Raw genomic sequence first — 19,407 nt, forward strand, 5'->3', positions numbered from 1 at the left:
TTTGTTTGCTCTAACTAGGAAGAGAACGTAGAAATAAGTACCTGCCCCTTTAAGCCTATTCACGAATATCACCATTGAAAAGTAGGTGAGTGACTTTCAGGTCAGACTACAATTGACCAATGGCGGGATTGGTTTTCCTTCCTGGTTAGACCTTAAGTGGTTTTCTACCACAGATATCAGTGTTTGTCCTCACCCAGCGGTATGTGCATACGCCTTTAATATGCAAATAGATACTATTGCTATGAAGTGCACGATAGGTCAATTCGGATTGAAATTGACCAATGGTAGGAGGGCTTGCGAAATATAGCAGAGTTCCCAATCATCGGCGGCGTTTGTACACTGATACGATTTCCTGAAGTTGGATGAGCAGAGAATGAAGATGACCTGGTGAGTGTAAATCGGCCTTTCGGTAACTAGTGAATATAGAAGGGGTTTCTCCTTCTGTTTCTTTGAACGTGGGGCATTTTGAAGGTAGTTACCTAGATGTACACACTCTCTTTTAGATGACGCTACTGCACGTCTTCCCCAAAAAAACGAACGACATACGCACACGCCGCAGTTCTGATGGGACAGCCCCAACGCTGATTTGGTGAGTGTAAATCGGCCTTTCGGTAAAGAGTAAATATGGAAGGGGTTTCGCCCTCTGTTTCTTTGAACGTGGGGCATTTAAAGGTAGTTACCGAGATGTACACATTCTTTTTTAGATGACGTTACTGCACGTCTTTCCCCAAAAAAAACCGAACGACTTACGCACACGTCGCGGTTCGGATGGGACAGTCCCAATGCTGAATGTTTACACTTTGTCAAGTAAGTATTATAGAACAATCGTAAGCTAAAAGAAATAGTTACTGATATCCCCACTACAAGACATTAACTTTAAGGAACTTTGATGTTGTGTTCTCTTTCAGATTGAAGGGCAGTATTGGCTCTTCAGTGAGCTTCTTTCAACACGCGTTGCTACATCTGTTAAATACCAGTGGCTCACCCGCACATTTAAAATCCAACGGTAGAAATTTGATCATCGCGGGTTGGTGAAACGTTATTAGATTTTGAGTAAGTAACATACGGAATTCACAAGTTATTAGTAAGATCTAGTTATACCTATAAAGGAACTAAAAAGCAAATCAAATAAATATTAAAACATAGATATGGTGCTCTTTTCTATACAGCACAAGAACTCAATCTGAAAAGTACCGACTCGTTTGATGCACCTTAGGTTGGCAGGCATTTCTACCTGGAGTCCATTGGAAATACGCGGAGATTTAAGAGTACGTTGGCCAGTGCTATATACACAAAGTAGGCAGATTCGGATCAAAAAGATAAAAAAATAAAAAAATAAATTGCAAAAAAATATCTATACCATCTCTATTTTTATTCTGTTGCAGAGCTTTTGGTACTAACACGTCCCTTAACAGTAATAAAGCATCCCGGTACTAGATGGACAGACCTGCCAAAACGCCCCAGCTAGTGAAAATCAGTCAGCGGCATGTATACAAAATAATAAGGTAATGAAATAAAACATGCAGACACGACTGTATGTATAGCGAGTAAATAGAAACCCAATGAACTTCATTTACATTTTCGCTATAATATTTGTCCTATATAGATTCTAAACCAGGTTACGAGAAAATTATAAACATTTATAATTATTAAAAATAGTACTTAAGTAACCGTATAAATAATATAAATAGTAGATGGATTGACTTTACCGTCTCATATAGATTGAAAAGGCATATTAACCACTAGATATATCCGGATGTTTTGGACTTTTTCAACTCAGGAACTGTAATGGTTGTTTTTGGAATACTGCAGACCGCTAAAGTGAATTGGAAATGAATGAGATCGACTTTGTCCGATCTTTTGTAAATAATATGTATAGGAATTTGTACAAAGATAAAAATCGATATATGTTTGTAAATAGTTGTAAATTAAGATAGGTTTTTTAGAATTACTAATATGCACTTTAGTTTGTTATGGTATGTACAGACAATTATAGTTTGTTTCTCTTATTGTAGGAGGTATCAGAATTATGGCCACCTGAAGAAGGCTGAACGCCGAAACGCGCGTAGAATCAAGCATTAGCCATAACCAATGATTATTTCCTATGTTGTTTTCTGTTTTTCATTGTTTTTGTGTCTCCTTTTGGTATTTCTGTGTATAGTAGAAGCACAAGTGTCTACACGAATATGATATGACATAATGATTTTGATACAGAATATGTATAAAGAAGAGCTATACATATATATATAAAAATGAGAACAAGAAAGTAAGAAATAAAATGAGTTAATGAAAAAATACGTGTATTAGTTGTCATATTCAACCAATAGGGGTTCAAAACTGAAGTGTTTGATTGTTTGTGCATTACCTTTGTTGAATTGTTTCCTATATAGTTTTGTTCAAAAAATGTTTTGCTTTAAAACCCTAGGATAGGAAATCTAATTTAGGGGTACCCTTGTTAAATTACAATATATTTTCTCCATGGCCGGTCCATGTGGGGTAGTAAGTGTGTTGGTATTGTAAAAGTGCACATGTAAATTCATTTCCGGTACACCTACAGGTAGAGCAGTATTTCCAAAAACTGGAGGTATCAAACCTGAGTTTGGAGGACTTTTATTATCCAATTATAGTGCAACAGCTATTACTATTATCGAGTAGTGTATTAAACCTCCAGCGATATGGAAAAACTCCAAAAGTTCGGTTTTACAGATGAGGACTTAGTGTCCTTGCTAGGCGATTTTACGGTAAGTGGTCAAATGGGACACATAACCAATACAGTGGGTAATGAAGACTTTAACAAATTAACATCATTAAAGAAAAAAGCCAAATGCATTGAAATGCATGGCCATTTCATGTTGGAGTACTTAAAGGTAGGAGTCATCCCGCAAGGACTAAGGGTGAGGAATATCCCAAGTCTTTTTGTAAAAATCCGAAAATTCCTAGAACGCTGGTCACATATAGCAAATAGATGTTCCCGGGATTTAATGATCCTCATTGTGGAAACATCTAAAGAGATGATACAAACATTAATGGAGGAAATCCAGGAGCTAGAAAATAAAATCAAAAATGACCAGGCAATTGAGGAAGCGAAAAAGAAATTAGAAGAGGTAGAAATAGAGATGTTATCCTACCATGAATACCTAATGAAACGAAAAACAGAGAAGCTCAAGAAAGATGTGAGATATACCACTCAAGAAAAAATGTATCCGTATTTGGCAGATAATTTTTACCAACAACTGCCGGCTGAGGAAGATCAATTTCAGCCTAGGAATGACAGGTTCACCAAGAAAATAGTAACCTTCTCGGATACATCAGACTCAGAAGGAGAGGGCTATAACCAATATCAAGCCAACACTGGAGGCCGTCAGGCCCGAGGTGATAATAGGGGCGATCGATCTGGTTTTTTAGCCCGGCGAGGAACCCAAAGAACCAGATGGCGGCCCAGGTACCAACGACGTCAACGGGGCAATTACCAGCAGGGATACAATTATCCACAAGCACAGAATTTCTATCAGGATGATCCTCCAGGTACTGACGACCAGACATGCCCACTATTGGCGCGAATGAACCAAATTCCCATCTTTAACTTAAGTACCATCGATATTGATAGTCAGACTGAGTCTATGCTAACAAAAGGGTTATCTTTCATCCCACATACCAAAACAAATAAGTTTGAGCTATTCCAAGACCTCATCTCGTTCTTTCGTAAGATCAGATTACGGGCTTTCTTTGAGGATAGACCCCAACAAATATCAAGTACACCTAATAGATCAGGGCTAGCACCCCCATCCACATTTACTCCGACACTTGAACAGGTGGGACCTGAGGTGGCCATTTTTGAACATGTGGTATTCAACAAAATTACAGCAGCCACAAAATTTATTCCAGCGCCCAAATATAACATATCTCGTGAGGAATATCAAGCCCTTGTGAAACTTAAAAATAACACAGATATTACCATCAAAAGTTGCGACAAGTGTGGTAAATTTTAATTACCTAGACTTAATTTATGCGGTAAAATTCAATAAGAATAACTCAGTAAAAATAAGAGGCAGAATCCGTGGTATTTGAGGGTTTAAAATGGGTTTATTCCTTACAAAGGAATTGGTTCGAACCAGGCAATCGTGTTCCGTCACCACGAAGGTTTGGGAAGGGATAGAGCAATACTTTATTGACAGGTTATCATATATATAGTAAATGCATTACAGTAAAGACATATGCAGAAGGCGTGACAACTGAGAAGAGAGATAAAAATACACATACGTAATGAAAAAGGCGTTACAATAGGCGTGCATGAGGGCGTGTACTAGAAACGTCATTCTGATGATGACACAGGTGGGTGGATCCATAAGTGAATCCTGCAAAGTCAGCAGAAATATATGGCAGAGATGCGCGCACAGTAGCATGACGTGTGATTGACGTGTAACTGGAGGGTGAAGGGAACTTGACATTTAGCCCTACATGAGGAGACAGAAGTCTGGGATGTCAGAACAACCTAATCCCAAATCGTATCTAATATCTTGTGTTTAAGGAACTGTATTATCTGGAAGGAAAGGTCTCTCAGGCAGAGGCTATCCTATACTGACTACTAGTGCGTGTATAAGTGTCTACGTGTCTACATGTGATGCGAGGGGGCATGGGCCTACCATGGCAACAGAAGCCATGAATTACTTGCACGGAGACAGTAAGGCCGGGCCCTTTGCTCTGTAGCTGGAAGGATGTTTACCTAAACTACTAGACAGGAATGCATTTCTCGAGGAGCGGAGCAGATAACTTGAAGGCTGAATACAGTCTTGGCAGGCAACAGGCCGGGCCAGGCACCGTTAGCCGCGCAGGAAGTAAGACAAAGGTCATGGATACAGATACAGGTCCAGGCTGGAGCATTCAGAGGCAGAAGGCAGGAAAAGCTCGATGGCAGAATTCAGGGCCTACCTTGCCAGAGCTGAAAAACATGAAAAGTATACCATATAAAGACGGTGGCAAGGCATACTTAGGAACGGAATATCCGACCCATTCATGGTGGATCTGAAAGAGGACATGTTAACGTTGGACGCATATGTATTTGCGTCTTCATAGCTTGAAGTGGAGGGAACATACATGTACTTGTAGCATGTACATGGAGCCGTTGGGGTCTAAGATAGGGGACACAATTGATCATAAAAATTCATATTTCCTCATTCCCTCCTTGTCCCCTACGGACCCTTCATGAGATATCGATCCTCAGGAATCCATCAATCTGTTCATGTAACATCATTTGCTCTTCTTTCTTCTTCCGGGATTTTGAATTAGAACTTGAACGTGGAATACATGATGTGGCACACAGGCCGCAAATCGCTGGTCCACATTGTAGACACAGGCAGCAACTGAATACTATGAGAAGGCCAATACCTAGGAAGGATAGGACTTTCCATCCCCAGGCTGACAACACGCTCCAGAACCAACCGGACCATGTCCAGGTGCCTGGATTCTGGTGTATCTGGCTTGCAATCTTATGAAGACGAGTTATGGCTTTATATACGGATGGCGCGTTTTCTGGAATGAAAACACAACAACTTGATCCGATGACTCTACAGGCTCCGCCCCTATCCGCCAGGATGACGTCAAGGACAAGACGATTTTGGAGAACAACAATCCGCATTGCAGACTGCTCCTCTGTTAAGTTGCCTAGGGCGGAGGTAGTTTCATTCACTACTGCTTAAAGGGTTCTGGTTAATCTGCGTATCAGTTTACTATTAAAGACAACACCTATGTAGGGAAAGAGACCTTTATTGAAGTCTGTATATTGTTCCCATGCTGTTTCAGTGTAGTCGACAATCGGGAGATCTCTCTGGGGTCTATTGTGTACTAGATGGGTATTTCTATGATAATCAGGAGGGGCTAGGAAAACAGGTGGCAGAAGGAATGCAATGTAACAGGTACCATCCCAATCTAGAGGTAAACGTATATATGTATGACCACAAATGAAGTAGGAATGACGGGAAGCTCTAAATGTAGACTTGCCTTTATCACTGAATTCGATCACAGTAGTACATTTACTATGACCCAGGTGTACTGAACCATTCTTTCTTATACATAATTCACCTTTGACTGGTAATACGGACATAGCAGGCAAGACTAGTGCAGCTTCGGATTCAACATTCAGAATCATGAGGTTAAGTGTAAAGTTACCTAATCCATATACTTCATTTTCTAGATCAGTTCCTGTCCTTTTGGGGAGTCCCTCCTTGTTAGGGTAGCAGGCGTTAAGCAAAACTAAGTTCAGGTTTCCCCATACCCAGTTGCTCTGGTAAACTACGGTATTTGAATCTAAAGAATTAGTCAAACTAAACCATGCTCCACAGGAACCATTGTGTGTGAATGGATACGGAAAGAGAGGCAGAACTCCCTTGTATTTCTGATAGGGAGGGAGTCGGCCACATATCCAACAATTTGTAGCGTTGCTGGCCTGATGGGAGTGATGTAACATACTAATGAATGTGTTGTTGCGCAGCGCAAGTCTATAGGGCAACTCATGTGGGGGTAATTCACTAAAAGAGTGTTCGGAAGTGACATTGAAAGCAGAATGAGCAAGCTTGAAGATAGGATAGTATATGTGCAATAGTATACTTGCAGCAATAATCAGAAGATTTAGGAAAAACATAATCAACAATGTCACGATACAGTGACTATGAAGTGATTTACAATATGCACGTTTCTTGAGCTGTTTCTGTCTATCTCTCTCTCGATTTCGGTCTAGAGGATACATGTCAGAGACTAATTTAACCGATTCACCTAAGAGAGGACTTAAACAATCAAATTGTCTGACTTGCTAGACCTTAGTTTCAGTTTGTATTCTTGGGCAGCGGTTTTCTCGACCAGGGGGAGTTTTGAATCAGTCTGTGGAGGAGGGTAGGGCTGAGAGTTCAAATCAGAAGGCAGTCCATGAAATTTCTTGATATGGCTCGAGTGTAGCCAACCCTTGCGACCCTCGACCTACACTGCTGTCCTCGTGGTCAGAAGTACTAATTTCGGCGTTTGCCAGCGAGGCTCCAGCGGGCTCCTCCTGTCGAAATTTCTTATGAAAACAAAATCTCCGGGAACCACTTCATGGGGCTTCACCTCGGTGTTGTCGGGAAAGGCTGCAGCTACCTGTGAACGGCAAGATTGTAGTGCAGACATCAAGGAAGCAAGGTAATCTGTCAGCATATTACAATCAACATCAGTGATTTTACGAGGTATAGGCGTCCCCCACATATTTGGTGGCCTACCGAAGACCACCTCGTACGGGGATAGCCCTGTTCGAGAATGTGCTATCATTCTCATGTAAAAGAGTGCAACTGGTAAGGCTACTATCCAGTCGACGCCTTTCTCTCTACAGATTTTAGAAAGTCGAATTTTCAGAGTCTGGTTATGACGTTCCACGAGACCTGCTGCCTCGGGATGCCGGACACAGTGGAATTTCCATTGATAGCCTAACAGGAGTGAAATGTGTTTCATTAGCTCGGATGAGAACGGTTGGCCATTATCTGAGTACACGATACGGGGCAAACCATACCGTGGGAAGAATTCACGAACCAGCTGCTTGGCAGTGGTCGGGGCAGTGTAATCTGAGACTGGATATGCTTCTGTCCAACGGGAAAGAGCGCATACAACTACGAGGACATATTTGAATCCTCGACAACGTTCCATCTGGATATAATCCATCTGGAGGACTTCAAAAGGGTGATCAGGAGGTTGAAATCCACCTTGCTCTACAGGAACGCCTTTACCTGGGTTGAACTGACAACAAATCATGCAAGTACGCACTTTCTGTTTGGCTGCAGCTCGTAAGTGTTTATTAAACCAAATGTTTTGAATACTGTCTAACATAGCTTTCTCTCCTAGATGTGCTGGACTATGTATTGTGTTAATGATAACTTGAACCATTGAGTCGGGGAGAAACCATGTAGATTTTCCCTTCGTCATCCATCCCTGATCTGTTTGGATCCCTCCTAGTTCAGTCCATTTCTTGATTTCCTCTGGTGTAGCATGTGTCTGTATGTCAATTACATCAAGGGCGGGATCCCTAACTGTCATGCAGTGTGTCGGTGTCGGAACTATTGTCTTTGTCAAGTCAGTTGTATGAGTTCTATTCTGTGCTGTTTGCTTAGCTGTTCGGTCTGCTAGGTCGTTACCCTGGGAAATGATATCGGTGACTTTTGTATGAGCCTTGCACTTCATGATAGATATCGAGGTAGGCAGATGTATTGCATCTAACAGAGCTTGAATGAGGGGACCGTGTTGAATGTTGGCACCGTGAGAAGTTAAATAACCTCTCTCTCGCCAAAGGACTCCGAAGTCGTGTACAACTCCGAATGCATAACGTGAATCTGTGTATATGTTGACTCTTTTATTCTTGGCTTGAATACAGGCTTGTGTCAGAGCGATGAGCTCTGCTGCTTGAGCTGACAATGTGTCAATACAATTTGTTTCAATAACTTCGGTGTCTGTCGTGACTGCGTAAGCGGCCACTAATTCTCCTGTACTTGTTCTCATGCATGAACCATCCACATAAAGTGTCAGGTCTGGATCTGGAAATGGAACGTCTGTCAAGTCTTGTCTGGGTTTCGTCGTAATAGTAATGACTTCAATGCAATCATGTGCCAATGGGTCTGTTCCACTTAATGGCAAAAGTGTGGCAGGATTTAATGTACTACAGCGTCTGATTTCTATGTGTGGCTGAAACAATGTTAATTCGTAACCTGTCAGTCGTGCTATAGTCAAGTGCTGAGTCTGAGTTCGGTTTAAAAGAACTTCCACGGAATGTGGAACTTGCACTGTCAATTGATGTCCTAATACTATGGAATCACTTTGTCTGATCGCTAAAGCTGTCGCTGCGACTGATTTCAGGCACGTAGGCAGAGCCTGAGCTACTGGATCTAATGTGCTAGAAAAGTAAGCACACGGCTTGTGTGAACCTGCTTGTTCCTGAGTGAGTACTGACAAGGCAGTACCTTCGCGTTCTGTAACGAAAAGTGTAAAAGGATTACTGTAACATGGTGTCGCTAAAACAGGTGCTTGACATAAGGCTTTCTTGAAGTCTTCAAAAGCTTGTGTATGTGCCTGAGTCCAAGGGAGGACAGTCGAAGTTGCTGCCTCCTGGGTTGTCAACTGAATGAGTGGCTTTACTAGAAATGCATATTGGGGAATCCATTGTCTACAGTACGAAGTGAGACCTATGAAGGCCCGCACCTCCTTTTGTGTCTTGGGTGGTGGCATGTTTACAATTAACTGGATGCGGTCAGGTGTGAGCTGTCTCCCCCCCTTGGACAGCAAGTGCCCAAGGTACACAACTTGCTGAACACAGAATTGCAGCTTCGAAGGGGACACCTTGTGCCCCTTGTCGGCCAGAAAATGTAAAACCGTCAGTGATGCTTTTTCACATTCGGGTTCGCTTCGGGCGGTGATCAGCAGATCATCGACATACTGAAGCAGGGCAGTGTTAACAGGCATGTGGATACTGTCAAGTTGTCTTTTCAGTGCTTGGCTATAGATGCTGGGGCTTTCTGTGAATCCTTGAGGTGCGCGTGCAAATTTGAAGCTTCGTCCATTTAAACTAAATCCGAACAAATATTGGCTTTCCGGATCGATTGGGACGCTAAAGAAGGCGTTCTTGAGGTCAATTACAGTAAAGAACGTTGCTTCTGAATCTATAGCTGTCAATAATGAAGAGATATCTGGAACCACGGGATATTGTGGTACAATGCATTTATTTAATTCGCGCAGATCAATAATTAATCGATAAACTGGGGGTGCCTTTGGATCAGTTCGTTTAAGAACCGGAATTATAGGAGAATTACATACATTGGAGTCGGTTTCCACAACCACTCCTTGTGCAATGAGCTCGTCAATGATTTGCAGCAAAGCCACTACAGCATCTGGAGGTAACTTGTATTGTCGGATTCGTGGTAATACCACTCCTGCTTTGAGTGTGACTCGATATGGTGTAATATGCATACAACCTACATCAGTGGGGCCTTGTGCCCATAAATGTGCAGGGACGTTCTGTAACCGGTGATCCATGTCTCTAAATACATAGTGACCTTTAAAGTCACGCAAAAATAGTCGTACCCCCTCCGGGGAACAACATATTACAGCTCCTAGAGCTTTCAGTGTCTTTATACCTAACAAGTTTTCTGGACATGATTTTGTAGGCAATAGATCTGTAGTCCGTGTCAATGGACCAACTGCAAGAGGAAGAGGTTGCGATACTTCATTAACAATAGGCTTTCCTGAAAATCCAAGGGAAACATTCTGTGAGCCTGAGAGGGGTGCCCCTGGAACCTCGTCGTGACTTATAGTTGTTCTGCTTGCCCCTGTATCAATTAAAAACTTTCTGTCTTTCCCTAATACTTGACTATGTACATAAGGACCCTCTTGATCTACGGGAACCTCAATAAGGGGTAAGCCAACTTCCCTCTCTAGGCTGTTTCATGTGTATCGCTGATAATCGGGATAATCATTTTGTGCATACTGGTACATCTGTTGTGTCATGTTTTGTGTTGCGGCAATTGGCTGTTGCTGTGGTACCGCTACGGTCTGTTGTGCAGCTTGCGTAGGCTGTAAATTCTGAGGTACTTGTTGTTGGATCTGATCCTGTCTAGGTGGACGTGGTCTCTCCTTAGTTTTACCCGTAGAGATATTATGTTTCAGAACTGCACAATCGTTTATATAATGACCTGGCTGTTTACAATAGTTGCATGTCCCTTTGACAGGAACTGCTGAATTGTTGGACTGTGTCGCACCCTTTTTATGACTGTCAGCTGGAACTGACTGGGCGACGAGCATTTTCATTTTCGTGTCTTTCATACGTCTTTGTTCGTGTTCTTGTTCTTCTCTAATTCTATTCTGGTGGTACTGTAACATTTGTAACATTTGTGACGGGGTATTTGCTTGCCAAGAGCTCTCTACTTTCAATACTCTGTTCTTAACCTGGGGCAAGGAATTTTCGACTAATTTTGTTACAAAAAGATGTGGATATGAATCACTACTTGCTTTCAGGCCGCTATTAATACCGAAACATTTTTCAAATCGGGAATAAAAATCACTAGTGTCTTCATCGGGTTTCTGTTTGCAAGCTGAGATTGCTCCCCAGTCTTCCTTTTTCGTAGTTAATAAACGTGGCAATACTTGTACTAATAATCCTGGTAATGCTTTAGTTTTGTCTCCAAGCCCTAGGCCTGCAGTTCGGGCATTTTCTTCGTTTTCCAATGCTGTCCAATCAATCTTTTGTTCTCCCACCTCCCACTCTTTTTCTTTGAGTTTCTCGTAAATACCGGCAGGCAATAATACTTTCAATATTTTCATAATGTCAGGATAGGTATAATCACCCATGAGTAACATGTCCTTTATTTCACGGTGGAAACCTGCTGGATCTCTGTCATGGCTGGGCACTAATTTTTTCATTTCCAATAGTTCTATTTTAGTTATAGGCGTGTACACAAACACGCGTCTAAAAGTATTATCATCATTTCTAATTGGGTGCACTTCGCGTAAGGGATTCTGTCTGTCTAAGTAATACGTCTTTCTTTCCATGGAGGGAGCTGGATCATGCTCTGGACACAGAAAGGCACTATATCTGTGTCGATATTCTAGAATTACTTTAATTAGATCGGTACCTAGACCTCTCCATTTATTCATCAGTAGTTCTATCAATATATCAGGTAGGGGACCAGGATCGGAGTGTTGGCCTTTGTACAATATTAGGAGATGTTGTATCATGTATATACCAGCTAAACGCTGTTCGTCTGCTGAAAGATTCAAAAACGTATGTACTAGCGCGTCATCACTATATTTATCAGGACTGTCAGCCCATTGTACTGCTGACCTGGCTAATTCTTGTTCATCCATAGAATCGAGTACATGGTACCCCATTCGTTCTTGAAGTATTCTATCAGTAGCCTGAAACAAATGTTCAGGAGTCTTTGGGTTTGACATAGCTGCTTGAAAAATTCTCTTACTTTCTGGACGTATCGGACGTATTGAATTATTGAAGGATCTTCCCTTACCTACATAAGCTATCGTTTCTCTAGCTGGTAGTTGCAATTGTCCTGCTGCCATTTCTAGTTGTTCCTCATCCCCTGAGGACTCGGTTTTATCTGCATCTGTTTCTCTTTCAGGCTGTTCTCTTTCCCAGATTTGTTCTACTGTTTTTCTGATCCTTCGGTACATACTTTCTATACTATTTTGTTTATCATGTTTTCCGTCTGCTATATTCTGGCCCCATTTGTTAAGTGCTCTCATTTCTTCCGCGTCTACACCTGGCCTATCTCTGTGTCTTATCAAGCAGTTTATAAAGAAGCGTAACAACAGTTTTTGCGTGTCCACTTTCTGGTATGCCATGGCCTCGCCAATACTTTCAGGACCTTGCCCTGTTTGGACAAAGTGATATATTTTATCTAGATGTTCAATCATTCCTGGTAGCATCATTAAATAGTTCGCAACTCGTCGTAGACGTACTGATGATAGCATCATTCTGTCGTCTTTACCTGGTACTGGATCATATCTACAATCTGTAAGAGGCTCTTTAAATATGTCATAATTCGCTGTTTGAGGTGTACGTTGGTGTGCTAAATCCCTATAAGTCAATCGACGCACTGATGGCGGCGTATGAAAACTTCCTGTCGCACCTCCTGAGGTGCTAGGTCCAAAAGGATTCGTTGGGTGTAAGGTAGGAAGAATAGGTGCAGGAAGAAGTGGAGGAACGGGCGGAAGATTTTGAACGGACTGAGGAGTATGTTGCTGCAGAAGCGGGGGCGGATTATCTCGGGGTCGAGCGCCATTAGCAGGTGGTGTGCGTGGCGGCGGAGTATTAACATATTCGGGGGCTACATCGTCTAAATAGGAAGAAAGGAAAATGTCCTTTGCGGTCTTGGGGTGCAATTTAGTCGGAAGCAATGGAGGTGGCAGATCTTTTGGTACTTCCAGGGTGGCCTTAGGTAAACCCTCGGCCAGAAGAGGATACATACCATTCATAAGAGTGTTTCGTTGTCTGTCTACTTGTTCTGCTTTTACTCGGATACCTTCCTCAATTAATACATTTTCTCGGGCTTTGACTGAATCCTCCCTACTTTTCTCTTCTTTTCTGAGCGCTTTCTCTGTGCGTCTATGCGATTCTTTACGCCATAATTCAATGGCATCTTTCTGTGACTGTCTGGCTTTCTTTTTCCATAATGCTTCTTATACTCTCATGATGCAATCTGCATCCCATGTCCCAGCAACGGGCCATCTCTGATTCTCTGCTAAATCCTTGGTGTAGTCTACCCACAATTCAAGATATAATACGGCATCTAGGCCATGCTTATGGTACATAAAGTACCCTGGAGTGTCCCTAGGTGGAATGGGAACGGCTTCCTCGAGTATCCCTTTTCTAGTTTTTATCTGTCTTAGTTTCGAGAATAATGGCATCTTGAACCTTGCTACTTGGTTCTTACTCGGACTTGAACACAATTAATACAATAAACACAGTAATGAAGATCGAACAATCACTCATACCACGACATTTAAAACATATTAAAACACTTTGAAACGAACAATGATAATTAGAAAAAAAACGAGTTAACTGCATAATACTAGATGTACTGCTAAACAGTACAGATACACTGCTGAAACAGTGCAGACCAGGTCTGTGTACCCAAACCCGTCTTGACCGGCACAAACCAATGCGCACGTCTAGATGCGTCCCCAGCAACGGTACTCACCGGGAAGCACGGAACGGAACAGAAGGCCTCGGAAGTCTGGACTGGACTAGACCAGACTGGACTGGACTCGACTCGTGACGTAGATACTTCGGAACTTCGGAATCTGGTGGGCCTCTGTATACCTCGGATCTTGCTCTCTCAGCTAGGCTCTGGTCGGGATCCTCCGCACTCCTCACCGCCTCGTCTGGGTGTTGATCGCAGCCTCAGTCACCCCCGTTGGCCTGAGGGAGATACAGGAAATCCTGCGGGTACGCGTTGTTGTCCGTCCGGCTGTGGCAGGAGACCGGGTCTGCAACGCACCTCCGGCGCGTGGGGTGTGAGAGGTGTCCCTGTTCGGGCGCCAATTATGTGGTAAATTTTAATTACCTAGACTTAATTTATGCGGTAAAATTCAATAAGAATAACTCAGTAAAAAAAAGAGGCAGAATCCGTGGTATTTGAGGGTTTAAAATGGGTTTATTCCTTACAAAGGAATTGGTTCGAACCAGGCAATCGGGTTCCGTCACCACGAAGGTTCGGGAAGGGATAGAGCAATACTTTATTGACAGGTTATCATATATATAGTAAATGCATTACAGTAAAGACATATGCAGAAGGCGTGACAACTGAGAAGAGAGATAAAAATACACATACGTAATGAAAAAGGCGTTACAATAGGCGTGCATGAGGGCGTGTACTAGAAACGTCATTCTGATGATGACACAGGTGGGTGGATCCATAAGTGAATCCTGCAAAGTCAGCAGAAATATATGGCAGAGATGCGCGCACAGTAGCATGACGTGTGATTGACGTGTAACTGGAGGGTGAAGGGAACTTGACATTTAGCCCTACATGAGGAGACAGAAGTCTGGGATGTCAGAACAACCTAATCCCAAATCGTATCTAATATCTTGTGTTTAAGGAACTGTATTATCTGGAAGGAAAGGTCTCTCAGGCAGAGGCTATCCTATACTGACTACTAGTGCGTGTATAAGTGTCTACGTGTCTACATGTGATGCGAGGGGGCATGGGCCTACCATGGCAACAGAAGCCATGAATTACTTGCACGGAGACAGTAAGGCCGGGCCCTTTGCTCTGTAGCTGGAAGGATGTTTACCTAAACTACTAGATAGGAATGCATTTCTCGAGGAGCGGAGCAGATAACTTGAAGGCTGAATACAGTCTTGGCAGGCAACAGGCCGGGCCAGGCACCGTTAGCCGCGCAGGAAGTAAGACAAAGGTCATGGATACAGATACAGGTCCAGGCTGGAGCATTCAGAGGCAGAAGGCAGGAAAAGCTCGATGGCAGAATTCAGGGCCTACCTTGCCAGAGCTGAAAAACGTGAAAAGTATACCATATAAAGACGGTGGCAAGGCATACTTAGGAACGGAATATCCGACCCATTCATGGTGGATCTGAAAGAGGACATGTTAACGTTGGACGCATATGTATTTGCGTCTTCATAGCTTGAAGTGGAGGGAACATACATGTACTTGTAGCATGTACATGGAGCCGTTGGGGTCTAAGATAGGGGACACAATTGATCATAAAAATTCATATTTCCTCACAAGGGTGGAGGTATAGTGTTAATGGATACAGACCAATATGTCACTAACATGACTATGATGCTGTCTGACAAAAACCACTACACCCCCATAAGTGTCGATCCGACCAAAAGAGTATCCAAACTAATAAGAGACCTAACAAAAAAAGGTTTAGAAGAAGGAGCTATCTGTGAACAAGAATGGATTTTCCTAAATGTAGCCAAACCAAAAATGGCCGCAATATACGGGATTCCCAAGATCCATAAAAATGTCACTAATCCACCGTACAGGCCCATAGTGACCACTATTGGATCGGCAACAGAGACACTATCTAAATATACATCATACTCCAAGAAAATACCTTCGAATTTAATGGTGAACTATACCAACAAACCCAAGGAGTAAGCATGGGAGCTTCCTGTGCTCCAACGGTAGCAAACATTTTTATGGCGCATTATGAACATCAATTCATTTATAACGAAGTTGCACCATTTAGTGAATCCATCACTAGCTGGTCTAGATTTATAGATGATGTCTTTTACATTTGGAATGGGACAGAGGACGATCTAACGGAATTTGTTTCCTGGTTAAATCTTTGTGATCCAAATATCCGTTTTGTAGCTGTCAGTAACAAATGTAAAGTTGAATTTCTAGACGTAACCATTAAATCTATTGGACAACAGCTAGTGGTGGATCTGTTTACCAAACCCACAGCAAGGAACACGCTCTTGCATTTTTCGAGCTATCATCCTAGAGCACAGAAAGCGACCATCCCCTTTGGGCAATTCCTTCGTCTCCGGAGGAATTGCACCAATATAGTGGACTATGACAAACAATCGGAGATTATGAAGGCGAAATTCATAGCCAGAGGTTACCCCAGGAGGCTAGTGCGTGACTCTTTTAAAAGAGCGCGCTATTTTGATCGTCAATGCCTGTTGAGTAAGAAACCACCTAAAGAGCAAAAACGCTTGGTAATGGTAATGAGACACTCAACCATGAATGAGTCCGTGCACCAAATCGTCAACTCAAACTGGCACATTTTGAATGCCACAAGAAATCACTCAAATCCCCTGCCAAAACCAATGTTTGCTTATCGGAAAAAAAAAAAACCTGAAGGATTTAGTAACAAGGTCCCGCATGCATAAACCAACAACCACTTCTATACAAACTACCATTGGAGGTTTGTCTGCCGTCCAAGGAAACTATAGATGTATGTCATGCCTTGCCTGCAAGTCTGCCCTAGAGGTAAAGCAATACTCCATCAATGGAGTTGAAATAGAATTGCAGAGCTTAACAAATTGCAAAACCACCAATATAATATATGCAATTCAATGCCCTTGTAATAAAACCTATGTAGGGGAAACATCAAGATCAATGGCGACACGCTTAACGGAACATAGGTCAGCCATTAGAACGAAAAAACTACAGGCACCACTAGTACAGCACTTTATTGATTTTAATCATACCACAGAGAACATAAAATGGTTGATTTTAGAGAAAATCAATACTAGTGGAATACAAGACATGGAGATACGCAAAAGAAGAGAGGTGTTTTGTATATTCTCGCTAGACACATACAAAAGAGGTTTAAATAACGAGATCCCATGGAGCCAAGCTATCCGTTATAATAACTAGCCTGATACCATCTACATTACTGAAATAACAACTAATATGACCAATAATAAACGTATGGATTTGGTATGATATCAACACCAATATACAGTGTCCCTATGTTTAGAGTTTTAAGTCATGGTCCAACGAGTGGAGAAATGTTCTAAAACGCAGATATTACTCTTTAGATATTTATGCAATCTGCAATTTCATAGTACAAATAATATACATGGGTTTAACAAACCTCGTTATTTGTTGACACGATTGTTTTATCCTGTTTCCATCCAATGTAGATGCCTTTGTTTGCTTTAATTAGGAAGAGAACGTAGAAATAAGTACCTGCCCCTTTAAGACTATTCACGAGCATCACCATTGAAAAGTAGGTGAGTGACTTTCAGGTCAGACTACAATTGACCAATGGCGGGATTGGTTTTCCTTCCTGGTTAGACCTTAAGTGGTTTTCTATCACAGATATCAGTGTACATGGTTTTAAAAAACCTCGTTATTTGTTGACACGATTGTTTTATCCTGTTTCCATCCAATGTAGATGCATTTGTTTGCTCTAACTAGGAAGAGAACGTAGAAATAAGTACCTGCCCCTTTAAGCCTATTCACGAATATCACCATTGAAAAGTAGGTGAGTGACTTTCAGGTCAGACTACAATTGACCAATGGCGGGATTGGTTTTCCTTCCTGGTTAGACCTTAAGTGGTTTTCTACCACAAATATCAGTGTTTGTCCTCACCCAGCTGTATGTGCATACGCCTTTAATATGCAAATAGATACTATTGCTATGAAGTGCACGATAGGTCAATTCGGATTGAAATTGACCAATGGTAGGAGGGCTTGCGAAATATAGCAGAGTTCCCAATCATCGGCGGCGTTTGTACACTGATACGATTTCCTGAAGTTGGATGAGCAGAGACTGAAGATGACCTGGTGAGTGTAAATCCGTCTTTCGGTAACTAGTGAATATAGAAGGGGTTTCTCCTTCTGTTTCTTTGAACGTGGGGCATTTTGAAGGTAGTTACCTAGATGTACACACTCTCTTTTAGATGACGCTACTGCACGTCTTCCCCAAAAAAACGAACGACATACGCACACGCCGCAGTTCGGATGGGACAGCCCCAACGCTGATTTGGTGAGTGTAAATCGGCCTTTCGGTAAAGAGTAAATATGGAAGGGGTTTCGCCCTCTGTTTCTTTGAACGTGGGGCATTTAAAGGTAGTTACCGAGATGTACACATTCTTTTTTAGATGACGTTACTGCACGTCTTTCCCAAAAAAAAACGAACGACTTACGCACACGTCGCGGTTCAGATGGGACAGTCCCAATGCTGAATGTTTACACTTTGTCAAGTAAGTATTATAGAATAATCGTAAGCTAAAAGAAATAGTTACTGATATCCCCACTACAAGACATTAACTTTAAGGAACTTTGATGTTGTGTTCTCTTTCAGATTGAAGGGCAATATTGGCTCTTCAGTGAGCTTCTTTCAACACGCGTTGCTACATCTGTTAAATACCAGTGGCTCACCCGCACATTTAAAATCCAACGGTAGAAATTTGATCATCGCGGGTTGGTGAAACGTTATTAGATTTTGAGTAAGTAACATACGGAATTCACAAGTTATTAGTAAGATCTAGTTATACCTATAAAGGAACTAAAAAGCAAATCAAATAAACATTAAAACATAGATATGGTGCTCTTTTCTATACAGCACAAGAACTCAAGTCTGAAAAGTACCGACTCGTTTGATGCACCTTAGGTTGGCAGGAATTTCTACCTGGAGTCCATTGGAAATACGCGGAGATTTAAGAGTACGTTGGCCAGTGCTATATACACAAAGTAGGCAGATTCGGATCAAAAAGATAAAAAAATAAAAAAATAAATTGCAAAAAAAATCTATACCATCTCTATTTTTATTCTGTTGCAGAGCTTTTGGTACTAACACGTCCCTTAACAGTAATAAAGCATCCCGGTACTAGGTGGACAGACCTGCCAAAACGCCCCAGCTAGTGAAAATCAGTCAGCGGCATGTATACAAAATAATAAGGTAATGAAATAAAACATGCAGACACGACTGTATGTATAGCGAGTAAATAGAAACCCAATGAACTTCATTTACATTTTCGCTATAATATTTGTCCTATATAGATTCTAAACCAGGTTACGAGAAAATTATAAACATTTATAATTATTAAAAATAGTACTTAAGTAACCGTATAAATAATATAAATAGTAGATGGATTGACTTTACCGTCTCATATAGATTGAAAAGGCATATTAACCACTAGATATATCCGGATGTTTTGGACTTTTTCAACTCAGGAACTGTAATGGTTGTTTTTGGAATACTGCAGACCGCTAAAGTGAATTGGAAATGAATGAGATCGACTTTGTCCGATCTTTTGTAAATAATATGTATAGGAATTTGTACAAAGATAAAAATCGATATATGTTTGTAAATAGTTGTAAATTAAGATAGGATTTTTAGAATTACTAATATGCACTTTAGTTTGTTATGGTATGTACAGACAATTATAGTTTGTTTCTC

Source organism: Triturus cristatus, chromosome 8 (assembly GCF_964204655.1).
Source record: "Triturus cristatus chromosome 8, aTriCri1.1, whole genome shotgun sequence".
NCBI classification, from domain to species: domain Eukaryota; kingdom Metazoa; phylum Chordata; class Amphibia; order Caudata; family Salamandridae; genus Triturus; species Triturus cristatus.